Source organism: Bombus pascuorum, chromosome 3 (genome assembly GCF_905332965.1).
Source record: "Bombus pascuorum chromosome 3, iyBomPasc1.1, whole genome shotgun sequence".
In the NCBI taxonomy this organism is placed as follows: domain Eukaryota; kingdom Metazoa; phylum Arthropoda; class Insecta; order Hymenoptera; family Apidae; genus Bombus; species Bombus pascuorum.
This window is the reverse complement of record NC_083490.1, coordinates 16,238,684-16,256,770: the sequence shown is the minus strand read 5'-3', so window position 1 is coordinate 16,256,770 and position 18,087 is coordinate 16,238,684. Positions and strand designations below refer to the sequence as shown.

Sequence of the window (18,087 nt, the reverse complement as noted above, 5' to 3'; positions counted from 1 at the left end):
TGTGTCGATCGAGACACCGAGGTATTTCATCCGCTCGACCGTTTCGATGTCCAAGGTACCTAATTTGATTCCGATCACTCTCGGCACCCGCATCCCAGTGATGAGCATTATTTCCGTCTTCTCTCTCGCCAGCGTGAGTATTATATGTATTAATAATAATTAAGTTATACTAATAATGCTGTTGATTATTAAGCCAAAGTAGTATTTTAACTTTGTATAATTTATGCATTAAGCAGAAATAAAAATATAAAAAATAATTGACTGTTTCTTATTATTTATTATACCAATATAATTCAACAAAAATTACGGTGTCAATCTCTTTATATCCTCGGGACGAAAATCTATCCTCATAGAAGCAATACGTCGAACTTCAGCAGGTGTTAATCTCCATGCAATCGCATTTGCACCACAATAATTTACTAGTTCTTCCACTTCTTCAACGCTTAATATGGTAGCTATTTGCGTTAATCGTGCAAATTTATCACGTACAGACCATGAGGTAACAGCGGCTGAGTAACTTGCCAATGACCTTACTTCTTTATCAAGTATAAGATCTTCCGCCTAAAAAATTATTGATTATGATGAAATAAATATTAAAATTATAATAAATTCATAAAATATACATACTCTGTTAATAGTAGACTTTAATACAACTTTTTCTAAACGAGCTGTTACTTCAGCAATAAGAAGACCAATTAAAGCATCATAATTAGATGCTGTTAAACTTCCCTTAAAACTTTGAAGTAAAAATTCTAAATTCATAATTAAAGTTTGTACGAAAGGTCCATCTGTTTCATTTCTTAATAAGTCATCCTACGGATATTGATGAATCGTTACGAGTTTTTTATTTCCTTAACTCATTTTAATCATTTCTTATGATTATATACTTTGTTTACCTCGTTCATATGATGATCCACTGATAAGAATGCATCGACCCAAAGTGTGACTCTCGGTTTGACAGCGCTTACTCGTAAATGTTCTAGAGCATAATCATTAACCGCTCGTAAAATCGACGTAATTCTGGAAATAATACCACTAATGCCAAATTTAAACTTAGGTATGCCTGAATATTTAATACAAGATGGAAGTAGCTGTAGCTACGAAGAACAAAGGTTGGAAGACAGTTCGCTAAATAAGATTGGTATAGAAGATACATCATCTAATACTCCTGATCATGATCAGCAACCTGACATTTTATTCGAGCAATCAGTCTACTTCAGACAGCTTGGATCTCAAACATCAAACAACTGATGTTGGTAAGATTTTTATTATTTTATTCTATTTTTAAAGCGTAGGGGCATATGTTGCATAATCTTGTTTGTTAACTAGGGCACTTGCTTTCGAAACCTAGTACTTCTGGAGAAAGATTAACACAAGAAGCAGTGCAGGGTAAGTGTTTCCCTAATCAGTTCTTACTTTCGCTTACTATGACACACGATATAATCTTTTATTCCTCTAATCTTTTAATCTTTTAAAATAAATGTTAACAATTACCAGAACTGTATTAAGAAGTTATTATCGATAAAACGTACATAATATAATAGAATCTGTAATTCCTAGTGTTTCATATGTACAACAATTTGAATCAGATATGATGATATTTGATATTTATATCGAAGATTTAATTAAGAGAAATGGCACTGTAAACTAACTTTAAGTTTTGCACCCATATATTGCTGATGCTAATGATTCCTAATTAATTTGAAAATGACACTTAATTATCGATAGATAGTGCATTTTATGTTTATAAACGTGAAAAATACAATTTTCGTTTCACCGAACTATGGTTATCCTACAATATATGTATCATTAATATATTATAAGGAACTATTCGAATATACGCACAAAATCGTCTTTATGCGTATTTTTACATACAACTTTTATTTACTTGAAATTATTCGAAATTTGCGGATAAAATTATGCAGACTATATACACAGAAGAAAGGGGATTAATTTTACTATATACTTAATTTGAAAGAAAGTTGCGTGAACTTCTCATGACGTAAAGTGTAAAAATTTAATAGAATGTAGATACAGTTTTCTATTATCGTTACAGATAAAAAATTTGTTAAACACTGATAAAGTTAAAGCCATTAATAGTGGTTGCAGCAAAGATTTGTTATTAATTCAAGATGAATAGGTTTCAAACAAAAAATTCCAGTTACTACTTATAGATTTGAATTTATAAACAAAAACAAGAAATTAAAAATATTATAAAAAAGTTTATTCGCATTAAAAATATTATATTTTATCGCATATCAGAATTTTAGATCTTACGTTTAAAATAGTTTTTTTTACCTTTTTTTGCTAGTAAAGTTAATACTTTAATAAAAATGTCAGGATCGGGTTAACTGAATTGATCGTGTAGTAAAATATCGATCCAAATATCTTGGAATCGTTAAAAAAAATGCTTTCTTTATTGTGAAAAAATGGTACTTTATTACCGTTAATCATTTAACTGTAATATTGGCTATAATATTTAACAATAATATTTCTAGTACTTCAACATTAATATACGTTCTAAATAACATGTGAAGAAATTTGAGGTTAGGTTGGAAGATATCTACACCGGAAATGACGCCTGCAAAATGGCGCACGTGATTGGTTAGAAATTAACCGCAGAACATCTTCATACGCTATTGATTATTTCCTGTAAATGAGGAATTTTAATATGATGTACAAAGTATATAAGATTTTGCATTAAAATTGTCGCAAATATTTTTAAAAATTAATTGGATTGTAGTATTTTTCAAGAATTATAATAATGTAAGATTCTATATGGAATTATTTTCTATCGTTCGCGCATAAGACCAGTACGTAACGACAAGCTTGAGGGTATACAAAGCCACCATTAGACGCGCAACGTAGGCATTTGTCGAGTCGTCTGCAAGCGGAGAGGATCTTATTTTGCTCGACAGTTTCAAATATTTTGTGTGTTGTGTGAACCTGTGCTATCCTCTTCTACAACAAACACGAGCCATATACAGGTTAGTGTACTTACTATTATAATTTTCACATACTAAAACTAGCAAGAAATCATTTCGCACAAGCGTCAAAAATAAAAGAAAACAGCCTAATCTTCAGCGGCTTATACCCAAACGTACTATATTACAAAAACACAATGACAACAGGCTACATCCCCCCAGAAGCGTTCCTATATCTAGACGAAAAAAATTACCTCCAAGACCAAAACAATATCCCGATAATTTTCCACATAAAAAGAAAAATAGGGATAAAAACAATACTCTACGAGGAAAACCTAAACGGACTGACTGCAGACACCAGGTGGAGGTACAACATGGCCCTCCCCCAAAAAGACACTAAAGACAAACACAGAAGAAACACAAAAAAATATTGGTGGATTCCAAACCCATAAGAAAATATAAGTGAAAACTACCAATTCGACAAAAAAAAAAAAACCATTTCTACCACCGTATAACCTAGATGTAAGTACTGTAAATATGTAAATACTATAATCATTGTAAATAATATAATTTAACACCCCCCTCCCCTTCCCTCTCATCCCCCCCCCCCAAAATCCCACAACGCATAAAAGTAATACACCGAGGAGTCCTGTTTTGCGGTCAAGTTTCAGGACAAAATACAACACACACAAGAATACACAAAAATCACGCACCAATGCGACTTAAACCCAAAAAAACAAAAAATAAACGCAAAAACCGAAAATCCACGACACATATTAGACCATGGCTACGTCGTACCGACGCGTATCGGTACTTTTGCCTAAACACACTATACTCAATTCATTGTTTATTGTGAATCTCAAAAATGTACAAAAAAATCAAATATTGGCTAAATAAACTATTTAAAAAAAAAAAAAAAAAAGAAGTACCACACGATTGGGGACCCCATGTTCTCTAGTCTCTGCACCTTTTGTTGGTTTGGTTTGTAAACTGTATCGTGACCGATGCATTCGGGACCTTTACAATTTTTTGTGGTAATATAATTTTGTAGTAATGTAATTTTGTAGTAATATAATTTTTTAGAAGTATAATTTTGTAGTAATATAATTTTGTAGTAATATAATTTTGTAGTAATATAATTTTGTAGTAATATAATTTTGTAGTATTAATGAGCGTTCGAAATATATTTGAAGAATGTTTGATTCGATATTTTTTATTTTCAAAAGTATGGCAATTTACACAAAACATTACGTATTTTGTATGTCTTAGCGTTTAAAGGAAATTTGTATTGCATGGTAACTTATAGATTTAATAGTACCGTTTCGAATATTCTCTCCATTATTCTGAACGTTGAGATTTTCTATATATGTATTTCCTTAATGTTAATTAACAGTTTTGTAGACTTTTGAATAGATAAAAAGGAATTGATAAAATTTGGAACATGTCTACAATTTTCCTGCAATCATCTAATTCGCCATATTAGTCCTTTTCAGTCCTTGTCTGTGTATGAGATAAGGAGTGACGACAGACGATTCGTAGGGGATAAACAAAGGGGAAAATTGTTTGTTTTTAGCAAATCGTGCATGAAGTTTTCTGACTGACGATGAGTCGCGCCATAATCACTTTGTACATAAACGTCTCATCACTCCGTGTTTACGTAGCTTGAACATCAAAGCATCAACTAATTCCAAAATCGTCTGACGCGCTATACACATAGGCTTATTGTGACAAGCTACAGCAAATTATAGCAAGTTTTATTTGGTGAGCTCTAATCTCTTTTGTTCGTTACCTGTGCACATGTGTTTTCTCAGGTCCAGAAAAGTTTTTTCAACGCTTGTACCACCAAGTTGTATGTGAGTTACTCTGGCTTGTCAATATGCCTTGTTCAAAGTTGAGAGCTGGATACTGTCACAGCTCTCTATCTTCCCATGTAATTATTATAATAGGAGCTTTATGAGGTATGGAGTAAATTGAATGCGTCTTTGTTGAATCTAGATGATCCAGAATGACGAATTATTACAAGTAGAACAACTAATCAAAGTAATATACATACACATATATGAAATATGTTTCATATGGATAGGAAATTACTTTGACATTTGACAAGTATTGCAATAAATATGTTGGTTCGGAAGTAATATTACTAGATACTTATTTTTACAGATTGCAATATTCTCTTCACTAATTCATAGATTGATCTTAGAACAAATGAAGAACTTTACATGTTATTGGATTAACAAATAAAATGTATTTTTCCTCACAAATGGTATGCAGAGGAGTAATGAAAGTAAAAGACTGGTGTATGTTACAGTTCAAGTGACCCGAGAGGCTGAAATACTATTTATACAAATTGCGGATGGATGGATACCGTGAAAAATCTTTCACATACTGATTGTTGATTCTATTCCTGGAACGCGTTGGATTCGTGTTTACGTGGTACGTTGATTAGAATGATTTAGAGGTGGGTTCTTGGGGGTGTGAGTAATTATGTTTCAGCCAGGCTTGGACAGAAAGGCGTTTAATCAACGGTTAATGGTCCGCTTAAAATACACATGCTCTGGTAGTTCCTCATTGGATCGTTATAGATGTCGCCGTATACTTTCTACTAAATCCGTTTTCGGGAGACATTGATTAAGATGATAAGGGTCATATTTTGAAAGAGAGGGAGAAAGGTGGTGTGTTTTGGATAAAGGTAACAATTTTATATGAAGGAAAATTATTGTAAACATTGAATATAATTGGGGAAAATTGAGAAACTGGTGCAACTTGTTGTATTATGAGCTACAGATCTGGTGCTGTGTCTATCTCTTATCACTTTAATACGACGGATGAGACATTTGTATGCCATTTTCTGATAATGGAAAAAGTGTTTGTGCTGTATGTTTTGCATTCAATGAGAGGAAATGGTTATGCAATTTCAATAACTCAAAGTACTTGTAACATAATGATAACCATAACACAATATAAATTTTCATGACAAATTCTATATTTATAAAAGTTTTGTCTTATGTTTCAATTACATAAGTACATGATAGATGTAACAAGTTTTTGTTCCATCAGTTTTTCGGCAGGTAAAAATCAAAATATAATCATTGAAGTCATATCTTTTTCAGATTCAAAATTGCAAATTTAATATAATTATTTTCCGGATTCATTACGCACATAAAGTTCGCACTTCCATGCATTCTATTGATGCGAAAATATTCCAAATATATAGAGTAATAGTAGTAAATATAAACACAATATATATTTTATTAGAAAGTGTGGGTATTCAGATTGAAGGACAAATTACACGTGAATGTGAAAAAACGACTAGTAAGTGTTTTTTGAATTATAGAAATTATAAATATATTTTAGAAAATAATATCAAACAATCCAGAGAAGCATTTTCCAAATGGAGGGAAAAAATGAATTACTATTTTACCTTCATCAACATTTCGATCAACGTTTTTCATGGATAGATAAACGCGAAAATAATTTAGTATGTATTATTTTCAATTGAACGTTCAACAATTTTGTATATTCAGAAAATTTATGCATGTATGACAATTAGACTATTTAGAACTGTTATATTTCAAAGTAATCTCAGTGCCAACGAAATTGGTTTATTGAAACTATATATGAATATGAGTCCTTTACATTACGCTTCATTTTTTTTTTTAAACATAATAAATCTTATAAAAAGAACCTGATTACAAGTTCATTTGTATGAATATTAAAACACGATGTAAAACAACTATGGTATGTTGTAACCTTCTCTATTTCGTCTTGTTTGTATGCAATTCCATGCACTATTGGATATGAACAAAGGAATGACTACGAAACAGATTTGAAATTAATAACTTAATTACAATCATCTATGCGTTACAACAATTGAAGATTTTGAATTTGAATATATACAACGGAAGTAAAGTAAGAATCGTTTAACAATATATTTTTCCGATTAAAAAATAAAAAATTAATCAGTAATACATTTTTTAATTTCAGATTTATATAATATGCTTCAGATATACATTTTTGGAATATACTTGCTGTTTCTTCGTCCAGTCGCGGGGTGACGCGATCGCGTTGAGGCGCGTCAACGGGAGTCGTAAATTCCCGTTACCATTATACGAATCGACACCGCGAGCAGGGCGATCCCCTTATTTTTTTTAGGATAATAGGGGTGGTTGTGTTTGAATACCTGTAGTCTACAGTTATTTCATATACGTGTATTTACACCAGTTAACAACACGTAGATCGTATTCATAGAATCTTGGGGGTCGTCGGACAGCACAATGTTTCACACGAGGGTTGATAGCGTTAGCGCGTTGAATGCCGATGCCGTGATAGATTAGTAGACGTGACTGGCCGATGAGCGCAGGAACAGTCCGAGGTATGTTAGAGCAAGTATATATAACTGTCCGAGGAGTGTAATAGCCTTGACTGGACTCTCCGAGTTGTTGCAGAGAAGTGCGTGGCCCATCTCGTACTATTTAGGAGTAAGCTCGATGTGCGTGTACCCTTTCTGAACTAAGGACGAGGATTCGTTGTTCACACTTTTCGGTAGAAAAGTGAGGGTAACGATCGGCGATGCCCATTGGTTATAGCCGAATGTTAATAAACAAAAGACGAGGAGAAAGTCTCCTGCATATATGGCCCATGGGTATCCCTGTTCTTGGGAAAACCCAGCTGTTTCGCGTGGCACATCTGCTTTATCCGTAATTAGCAAGAGTGTGCAATAAACCCAAGGACCGTTCAAAGGACCATCCATAAAACCAATAATACTTGTGTGAATAGAAGTTAAGCTGCAAAAGCTTCGGTTTATGGTGGTTCCTTGAGTTTCTTGCAGGTGAGTGTAACTAGCGATAGGCCTTGGCGGCCACACCGAAAGGGACGTCGCACGGACCCTCTCGCGCAACGTAACATACTCCCCCCGTTGAAAGGATACCGATCAAAAAGTCTGTACAGGTAAAAATGGGAGCTGTCGTCCAACTCGTGGGCGTTTGCTGGTAGTCTGCGTTTTGTTGGATCAGATTGACTCGATAGTAGGATAAGCGGCATGGCACTTGGATCGGAGAAGCTTGCTGCCATAGGAGTGTTGGCTGCATAGATGATGGCGTCGTCATCGGGGCGAATTCGATGGTACGGCCGAAGGGCCGTCGCGTTGAAGGTGCGTTGTCTGCCTTGTAGTTTGTATCGTTGTGGTCCTCGGAAACGCCAGCATATTTGCCGTTGAATTTCACGATACATGAAGTGTCGTGATATAGCTCGGCCAATGAATTATCGTGGGACACCTTGGCACAGGAAGTGTATATATATATATGAAATTACATGTAAACGCCCTCGATTCTGACAGATCAGCGCTCTCACCCGAAACCGGAACTCGCAGTCCACCGTGACGAGAAGCACAAATATAAGCTACAACTCTCAGCCAGTCGGTCAGTCGTTCCCGCGCAACAGTGGAAGCAACATGGAAATATTTAGATCTCTATTACGCGCCGTTGGTCTGTTCGTGCCAAGCAAGGTAGATATCATTTCCGAACTACCACTGGAGGTTTCGCACCTGATACTTCGAAAATTGGATCCCTCCTCCCTGCAGAGCGCCGCGCTAGTCTCGCGCAAATGGTTGAACATATGCAGATCCGACAAGTGTCTTCGGCGGACAGCAAGAAGTCACATCCGGCGTACGAGAAAGGGGTTCAGGATGGAGTTTCTTGGAACAACAGCCGCTAAAGCTGCCGAACAACAATCAAGGAGTAGAGTACGAGGTGCGAGGAACCTACGACACGAAGTAGGCTTATCCACTGCTCGTACGACGGTCATCGTTGGAAGGTTACGTGGTCCTCCGAAAATTTCGATGCGAAATCGTCCTATCGATGTTGAACCGCTAAAATGTATTAGACTGTAATTGATAGTATGTACCTTAATTCGACAGTTTGATTTTACGAGAACATGAAACTGCCTTGTCCTACGAAAATGATTCAGAACTGTAGCGCAAAGCTTGAAATAAAATGGTGCCATTGAGACGGCAATTTGTTTCAGCCGCGGCAGTTTTCTTCAGTAATATCGACAATGTAACTCACATTGACGCTCAGTCGTGTACCGCGTTACACTCTATCTGTGGTCTAGAAAGGGTCTTGGCCGCCTTCGTGAGAAAGCCGTACCGTCTTTCGTGTTAACGGTGCACTCGCTCTGACAAGTGGGTCTCAGGACGGGCGGCAAAGTTTCTTTCAAAGAGCTTGCCCACTTCATTCCATAAGAGCGTCGGTTGATACGAGGACGACGAGATCGTCGGTCGTGCCGCCCTTCAGAAGCAGTGCCAGCCTCACCATGCGCTTTATCCGAGGAGAGGCTCCCTCCCACTGACACCGTGAAATAGGTGTGGTAGCCTGGGGGCAATTATCCGCATCGTCTCCGCTCATACCCGTCCGGAGATACCGTCCGTGTCCGGCGCTACGTCGCGGGAGGCTATCCTCGTCGTCCTGCATCTCCACGCATGCTTATAGACTGACGGAGCGTCATACTCGATTTTGTGATGGCGTGAACGTTATTGAAATATGTCATAACGTTACCAAACCCACTAGAACTATAAATTACTTTCCCACAGTACTTCGATTCATTGTATATTTTGAATAGTTCACAAGTACCCGTACTTCAGCACAAGGGATATATATTTCATTAAAGAAGCCCCGAATCAAATATTGACTTTAGGAGGTAATGGATTGTAGCCTTAAGTACTGAAACTGATTCCATTATGGGAGCAACTGCCACAAATAGGAATCTAATCATACTAACTAAAGACAAATTCTATCGACGAAATATTTAGCATGTAATCATAATATAAATTATACAATCATATAGTATAGTTTAATGTCATCATTAATTTCAATATTCGTACAATACCGCATATCATTTGCAAATGTATATTTTATACCAAATAGTATTGCAATTGTGCCACTCGGAAGACAAACATATTAATTCCATCTTCCGATATTACCTGTACTTATATAGAAACATAATACTAAATACTAAAATATATCATAAGTATTTCATATTTGAAACAACAGTAAACCGAACGGAATTAATCTGTTTGACTTCTATGCGGCTCAAGTCACGTATCAATATATGTACATTCTGTAGTTTTAATATTTTAAGCGTGCATTGTGCACAGGACAATTGTCTTCAATAAATTTTGCAGATCTGTTTATAGTAAGTGAGGGATCATTTGGCCAACGAAAAATAAGGCGACTTTTAAAAGATGCAATGAAACTTGCTTCTGCTGAACATGGACTATGAAGGTGGAACATCTTCCCGTTTATTTTGCAATTAAATACATACGTAATTGAATGAGGTTTACTGGCATACCGATTCCAAGGATTTACCGTGCTTCTTAGAAATATTACACTATGTGGTATGAAATATAATTTGTCCTTGTTATAACCATTAACATCTAGAGCCTTTTCTGGAATTTCTTATACTAAGGCATCGCAATTATTTTTCATTTTACGCTGTGTTGCTCGCAAGTTCTAACATATATATGAACCAACTGGAAATAATTCTTTGGCACGCATTCGAGTACAATTGTTTCCTTCTGGTTTTCACAAAGCTTCGCAGAACAACTTCGTATCCTCGTTCCTTTAAAAAAAAGTCACACGTTAGTATTACATAAAAGTACCCCTTCAAAAGACATTTCATTTCTGGAAATCTATACGTTTATTAGTGAATTCAATAAGATTCGCTTGCTTACCTGCTCCTCGAATATTTTGTACTATTGTCACCTCCTCCTCCTAAGTAGGATGCATCTATAATATGCAATGCAGGTACTTTTTGCTGATGTATAAACTCCTTAGTCATACCATATACAACTTCTGCGTATACATGTGTATTTGGTGGTAATTCTATGCCAATGTCATCGTCTCGAACCCAAGAATCCTTTATATATCTATATACGTTATTCTTTCCCATGCCCATATAAAATGTAGCGTTATTCTTGTCATCATGGGGCCTTGGCTTTGTACCACATGGAATACAAAACCAGTCATTTGGTGAACAATAATGCATTTTGAATGTTAAATTCCATCAATTGTGCTTGACTAATAGTAAGGAATGTAGTGTCTTTCAAAAGAGTATTCTATTTATCTTTTGGTTTCATGTGTCTTGGGGTTGTTCTAGTTTCATCAGGAAGTTTCCAATACTCCTGACATTGTTTGCGCATATCAGCTTGTTTTGTCTCAACAAGAGTATCATCCTCGCAAAATGCAGCCTGTTATCTGTTTTCTGCTCAAATCTTTGTTAGAAGCACGTAGATATTGAACAAATTGTTTCTCGCTTTTTAATTCATTATATGATACTAATTGTAAAACGTTGTCATTTCCACCACCTTTTAAAAGCAGACGATTAACATGCTTCAGATATTCCACAACATCTTGTGTCCCACTTCGTTTCGTCTAACAAATTAAGTAACGTTCTGAACTTGCTGGTCCAGAGGAGTTTGGTTTAAAAATACAAACTTCTTCAAAGCAGCGATACATTAAATAAACTAAACCAGCACTAAAGGGTGTTTGTGCATTTTGTCACAAAATGACCACCCTCTTACAATCATCAATGCTATTACACATTGACAAAGATACAGTTGTTTTGAAAGAATTTCTTGTACATTATCTTGTCCTTCTACAGAAAATCCCCCATCAGACATCATAAAATGTACTCCTTTGCCATGGGTATGCTGCTTTATAAGATTCGTAAATGCCTCTTGATTATCTGGGTCAAAAACATCACCATTTTCTTTTAGTCCATATTATGGATGAAATGTTTCACAAGGACCCGCATTAAAATCTGCTAATTTGAAATCATTTTCATTCTTTAAAATAAGACCAAATCCTTTAGCACGTCATTTCTTTCGCCATAGAACATATTCACTAAAACCACCTGGTCCAGCACAAACATCTGCGAACTATAGCAGCTCATTCTCCCCCAAACCTTCTGGTTTAATAAACATAAAGTTACATGCCCTATATATATTCGCCATTTTAACAGCAGCACGACTTAAGAATAATGCACCACGAATTGTATTCATAAGAATTACAACGTGTCCTTACTCGACGCACTTCAACGTTATTCAAATGACCGAGTACTGTTTTTGCATTGATAATATTTTGCACTCTATCTTCACAACGGAAATCAATTTCATCATCTATGATCAACTTTTCAGGTCCCTGGTGTAACCAGTCCTGCATTTCTTCCAACGTAGGCGTATTGGAATTTGGATTCCTTACTCATTTCACGACTTCCACACACATTATTACTTCCTCTTCAGGATTCCATTTATGACCTGAAGCTTCATGTCCAGAAACAGGTTGCTGTCTACGACCATGCTGTTTAGGTGCTTGAACTGGCTCTGAACGGCCTTGTTTATTTTTTCCAAGACTGTAGCCTTCTTTATTTTTTTACTGCCCCGTCATCTATATTAACCCGACAGCACAGGATAATACTTGAATTCGTTCTTCCCCAAATGTAGAATTTATGTACGTCAACAATATATATATATGTCGGAGATGAAAGGACACTGGGCCCCCCCGTTGGAATTATTTGGAAAAGCCTCAATACTATAGCATCTACGAAATAATCCATACACAGTCATTCGAAACTTGAGACAATGAGTTTAGGCTCGAGGCGACAACCGGTCGCCGAGCGTAGCCACGGTCACGGGATGAACGTTCCACTTAACAGAGATATAAAGTAACATAGCTTTCCTTTAAAGAATTGGCAGTACAGACACTTGACAATAAGACATTCCAACAGCCCCGCAGCTCGCGAAGACAGACCCCATTCTTCGGGCCAGATGATCGCCAGATGCCGATGCATCGTTTACAGTTTATGTTCAGATAACCTGAGGAACCGTTACAAATCTTAGGACTTAGTTAACTAAAGTCCTTCAGATTGACAAACAGTATTTGTTCCATCAGCCTGTAAATCTGTCACCTATTGCGGGAAGTTACGGGAAAGCCTGATTTGGTCACGTACGACGTTGCCTGCTAGGAACTCTCTCTCTAGGGCGGCTAGCATCCTTTTCTAACCGCCAACATAGAAATTGACCAATTAACAGCAGCGCCTATTTCCCTCACCCTCCGAGTGGAGGCTTTCTTTGACGAATCCGATGATCTCGTGCCCTTAGGCACACCCCATCATAGTTTCCCTCTGCAGCGTCGTCGCGACGGAAAGTCATTCTTTTCTGGCAATCTGATTAGCTAAGAGTCCATCAAGCGTTCCTAGTATCACGAGTAGTAAGTTGAGTACGACTTAGACTTTGAAGCAAAGTAAATTCGTCATCCCGTTGATCGTGGATTCGTTATATCGAACTTAGGGCCATTGTCATTAGCGTCCAGCTACCGCGTCCGTTTGTCAATCTTGTATCAGCCATACTTGTGTAATAAATATCTGTGCGACAACCATGAACAACACAGGTGAAGATTCATTATACGCCCCTAACGTCAACCCGACAAGTATATAACGTTATACGTCAAAAGGTAATACTACATAATGTTATACGGCATAAGGTAATGCTATCTAATGTTATACGTTCTTACTTAACAGTATATAACCTTACACGACAGTATGTAATAGTATATAACGTTATACGTTAGAAGGTAATACTACATAACGTTATACGTTTTGAGGTAATACTACATAACGTTATACGTTAGTACGTAATAGTACATAACGTTATACGTTAGTACGTAATAGTATATAACGTTATACGTTAGTACGTAATAGCATTCAACGTTATACGTTAGTACGTAATAGTATATAGCCTTATAAGTTAGTACGCAATGGTATATAACGTTATACGTTATTACGTAATAGTATATAACGTTATACGTTAGTACGTAATAGTATATAACGTTATACGTTAGTACGTAATAGCATTCAACGTTATACGTTAGTACGTAATAGTATATAGCGTTATACGTTAGTACGTAATAGTATATAACGTTATACGTTAGTACGTAATAGCATTCAACGTTTTACGTTATAACGTAATAGTATATAACGTTATACGTCAGAAGAGGATACTACATAACGTTATACGTTTTGAGGTAGTACTACATAACGTTATACGTTAGTACGTAATAGTACATAACGTTATACGTTCGTACGTAATGGTATATAACGTTATACATCAGTACGTAATAGTATATAACGTTACACGACAGTACGTAATAGTATATAACGTTATACGTCAGAAGGTAATACTACATATCGTTATGCGTTATAACGTAATAGTATATAACGTTTTACGTTAGTACGTAATAGTATATAACGTTATACGTTATTACGTAATAGTATGTAACGTTATAAGTTAGTACGCAATGGTATATAACGTTATACGTTATTACGTAACAGTATATAACGTTATACGTTAGTACGTAATAGTATATAACGTTATACGTTAGTACGTAATAGCATTCAACGTTATACGTTAGTACGTAATAGTATATAGCGTTATACGTTATACGGTAATACTACATAACGTTTTACGTTATAACGTAATAGTATATTACGGTATATATTAGGACGTAATAGTCTATAACGTTATATGTTCGTACGTAATGGTATATAACGTTATACATTAGTACGTAATAGTAAATAACGTTATACGTTCGTGCGTAATAGTATATAACGTTATATGTTACTACGTACTAGTATATAACGTTATACATTAGTACGTAATAGTATATAACGTTACACGACAGTACGTAATAGTATATAACGTTACACGACAGTACGTAATAGTATATAACGTTATACGTTATTACGTAATAGTATGTAACGTTATAAGTTAGTAAGTAATGGTATATAACGTTATACGTTAGTACGTAATAGTACATAACGTTATACGTTCATACGTAATGGTATATAACGTTATACATTAGTACGTAATAGTATATAACGTTACACGACAGTACGTAATAGTATATAACGTTATACGTCAGAAGGTAATACTACATATCGTTATGCGTTATAAGGTAACACTACATAGCGTTTTACGTTATAACGTAATAGTATATAACGTTTTACGTTAGTACGTAATAGTATATAACGTTATACGTTATTACGTAATAGTATGTAACGTTTTAAGTTAGTAAGTAATGGTATATAACGTTATACGTTAGTACGTAATAGTATATAACGTTATACGTTAGTACGTAATAGTATATAACGTTATACGTTAGTACGTAATAGCATACAACGTTATACGTTAGTACGTAATAGTATATAGCGTTATACGTTATACGGTAATACTACATAACGTTTCACGTTATAACGTAATAGTATATAACGTTATACGTTATAACGTAATAGTATATAACGTTATACGTTATACGGTAATACTACATAACGTTTCACGTTATAGCGTAATAGTATATAACGTTATATATTAGGACGTAATAGTATATAACGTTATACGTTCGTGCGTAATAGTATATAACGTTATATGTTACTACGTACTAGCATATAACGTTATACATTAGTACGTAATAGTATATAACGTTATACGTTATAAACTACTACTACATATCGTTATACGTTAGTACCTAGTAGTATATAACTTTATACGTTATAACGTAGTAGTATATAACGGTATACGTTATAAGGTAATACTACACAACGTTTTACGTTATAACGTAATAGTATATAACGTTATACGTTAGTACGTAACAGTATATATCGTTATACGTTATTACGTAATAGTATACAGCGTTATACGTTAGTACCTATTAGTATATAACTTTATACGTTATAAGGTAATAGTATATAACGGTGTACGTTATAAGGTAATACTACATAACGTTATACGTTATAACGTAATAGTATATAACGTTATACGTCAGAAGGTAATACTACATAACGTTATGCGTTATAAGGTAATACTACACAACGTTTTACGTTATAACGTAATAGTATATAACGTTATACGTTAGTACGAAATAGTATATATCGTTATACGTTATTACGTAATAGTATACAGCGTTATACGTTAGTACCTATTAGTATCTAATTTTAAACCTTATAAGGTAATAGTATATAACGGTGTACGTTATAAGGTAATACTACATAACGTTATACGTTATAACGTAATAGCATATAACGTTATACGTCGAAAGGTAATACTACATAACGTTATGCGTTATAAGGTAATACTACATAACGTTTTACGTTATAACGTAATAGTATATAACGTTATACGTCGGAAGGTAATACTACATAACGATATGCGTTATAAGGTAATACTATATAACCTTTTACGTTTTAACGTGATAGTATATAACGTTATACGTTATAACGTAACAGTATATGACGTTATACGTTATACGGTAATACTACATAACGTTTTACGTTACAACGCAATAGTATACAGCGTTATACGTTAGTACCCATTAGTATCTAACTTTATACGTTATAACGTAATAGTTTATAACGGTGTACGTTATAAGGTAATTCTACATAACGTTATACGTTATAACGTAATAGTATATAACGTTATACGTCAGAAGGTAATACTACATAACGTTATGCGTTATAAGGTAATACTACATAACGTTTTACGTTATAACGTGATAGTATATAACGTTATACGTTAGTACCTATTGGTATCTAACTTTTTACGTTATAACGTAATAGTATATAACGGTGTACGTTATAAGGTAATTCTACATAAAGTTATACGTTATAACGTAATAGTATATAACGTTATACGTCAGAAGGTAATACTACATAACGTTATGCGTTATAAGGTAATACTACATAACGTTTTACGTTATAACGTAATAGTATATAACGGTGTACGTTATAAGGTAATTCTACATAAAGTTATACGTTATAACGTAATAGTATATAACGTTATACGTCAGAAGGTAATACTACATAACGTTATGCGTTATAAGGTAATACTACATAACGTTTTACTTTATAACGTGATAGTATATAACGTTATACGTTAGTACCTATTATTATCTAACTTTATACGTTATAACGTAATAGTATATAACGGTGTACGTTAGAAGGTAATACTACATAACGTTATACATTACAACGTAATAGTATATAACGTTATACGTCAGAAGGTAATACTACATAACGTTATGCGTTATAAGGTAATACTACATAACATTTTACGTTATAACGTAATAGTATATAACGTCATATAATTAGTACGTAATGGTATATAACGTTATATGTTCGTACGTAATAGTATATAACGATATACATTAGTACGTAATAGTATATAACGTTATAAGTTAGTACGTAAGATTATATATCGTTATACGTTATTCCTTAACAGTATATAACGTTATACGACAGTACGTAATAGTATATAACGTTATACGTTATGACGTAATAGTATATAACGTTATACGTCATAACGTGATACTGCATAACGTTATGCGTTATAAAGTAATACTACATAACGTTTTACCTTATAACGTATAGTATATTACGGTATATATTAGGACGTAATAGTCTATAACGTTATATGTTCGTACGTAATGGTATATAACGTTATACATTAGTACGTAATAGTATATAACGTTACACGACAGTACGTAATAGTATACAGCGTTATACGTTAGTACCTATTAGTATCTAACTTTATACGTTATAAGGTAATAGTATATAACGGTGTACGTTATACGGTAATACTACATAACGTTATACGTTATAACGTAATAGTATATAACGTTATACGTCATAACGTGATACTACATAACGTTATGCGATATAAAGTAATACTACATAACGTTTTACGTTATAACGTATAGTATATTACGGTATATATTAGGACGTAATAGTCTATAACGTTATATGTTCGTACGTAATGGTATATAACGTTATACATTAGTACGTAATAGTCAATAACGTTATACGTTCGTGCGTAATAGTATATAACGTTATATGTTACTACGTACTAGTATATAACGTTATACATTAGTACGTAATAGTATATAACGTTACACGACAGTACGTAATAGTATATAACTTTAGACGTTATAACGTAATAGCATATAACGTTATACGTTAGTACGTATTATAATATAACGTTATACGTTAGTACGTAATAGTATATAACTTTATACGTTAGTACCTATTAGTATATAACTTTATACGTTATAACGTAATA

The 18,087-nt window shown here is 34.3% G+C and overlaps 1 pseudogene; it reads right to left on the bottom strand.

The window, feature by feature from the left end:
• Positions 1 to 10,504: 10,504 nt before the first annotated feature.
• Positions 10,505 to 18,087, bottom strand: part of LOC132905085 (cap-specific mRNA (nucleoside-2'-O-)-methyltransferase 1-like) — a 34,656-nt pseudogene continuing 27,073 nt past the window's right edge.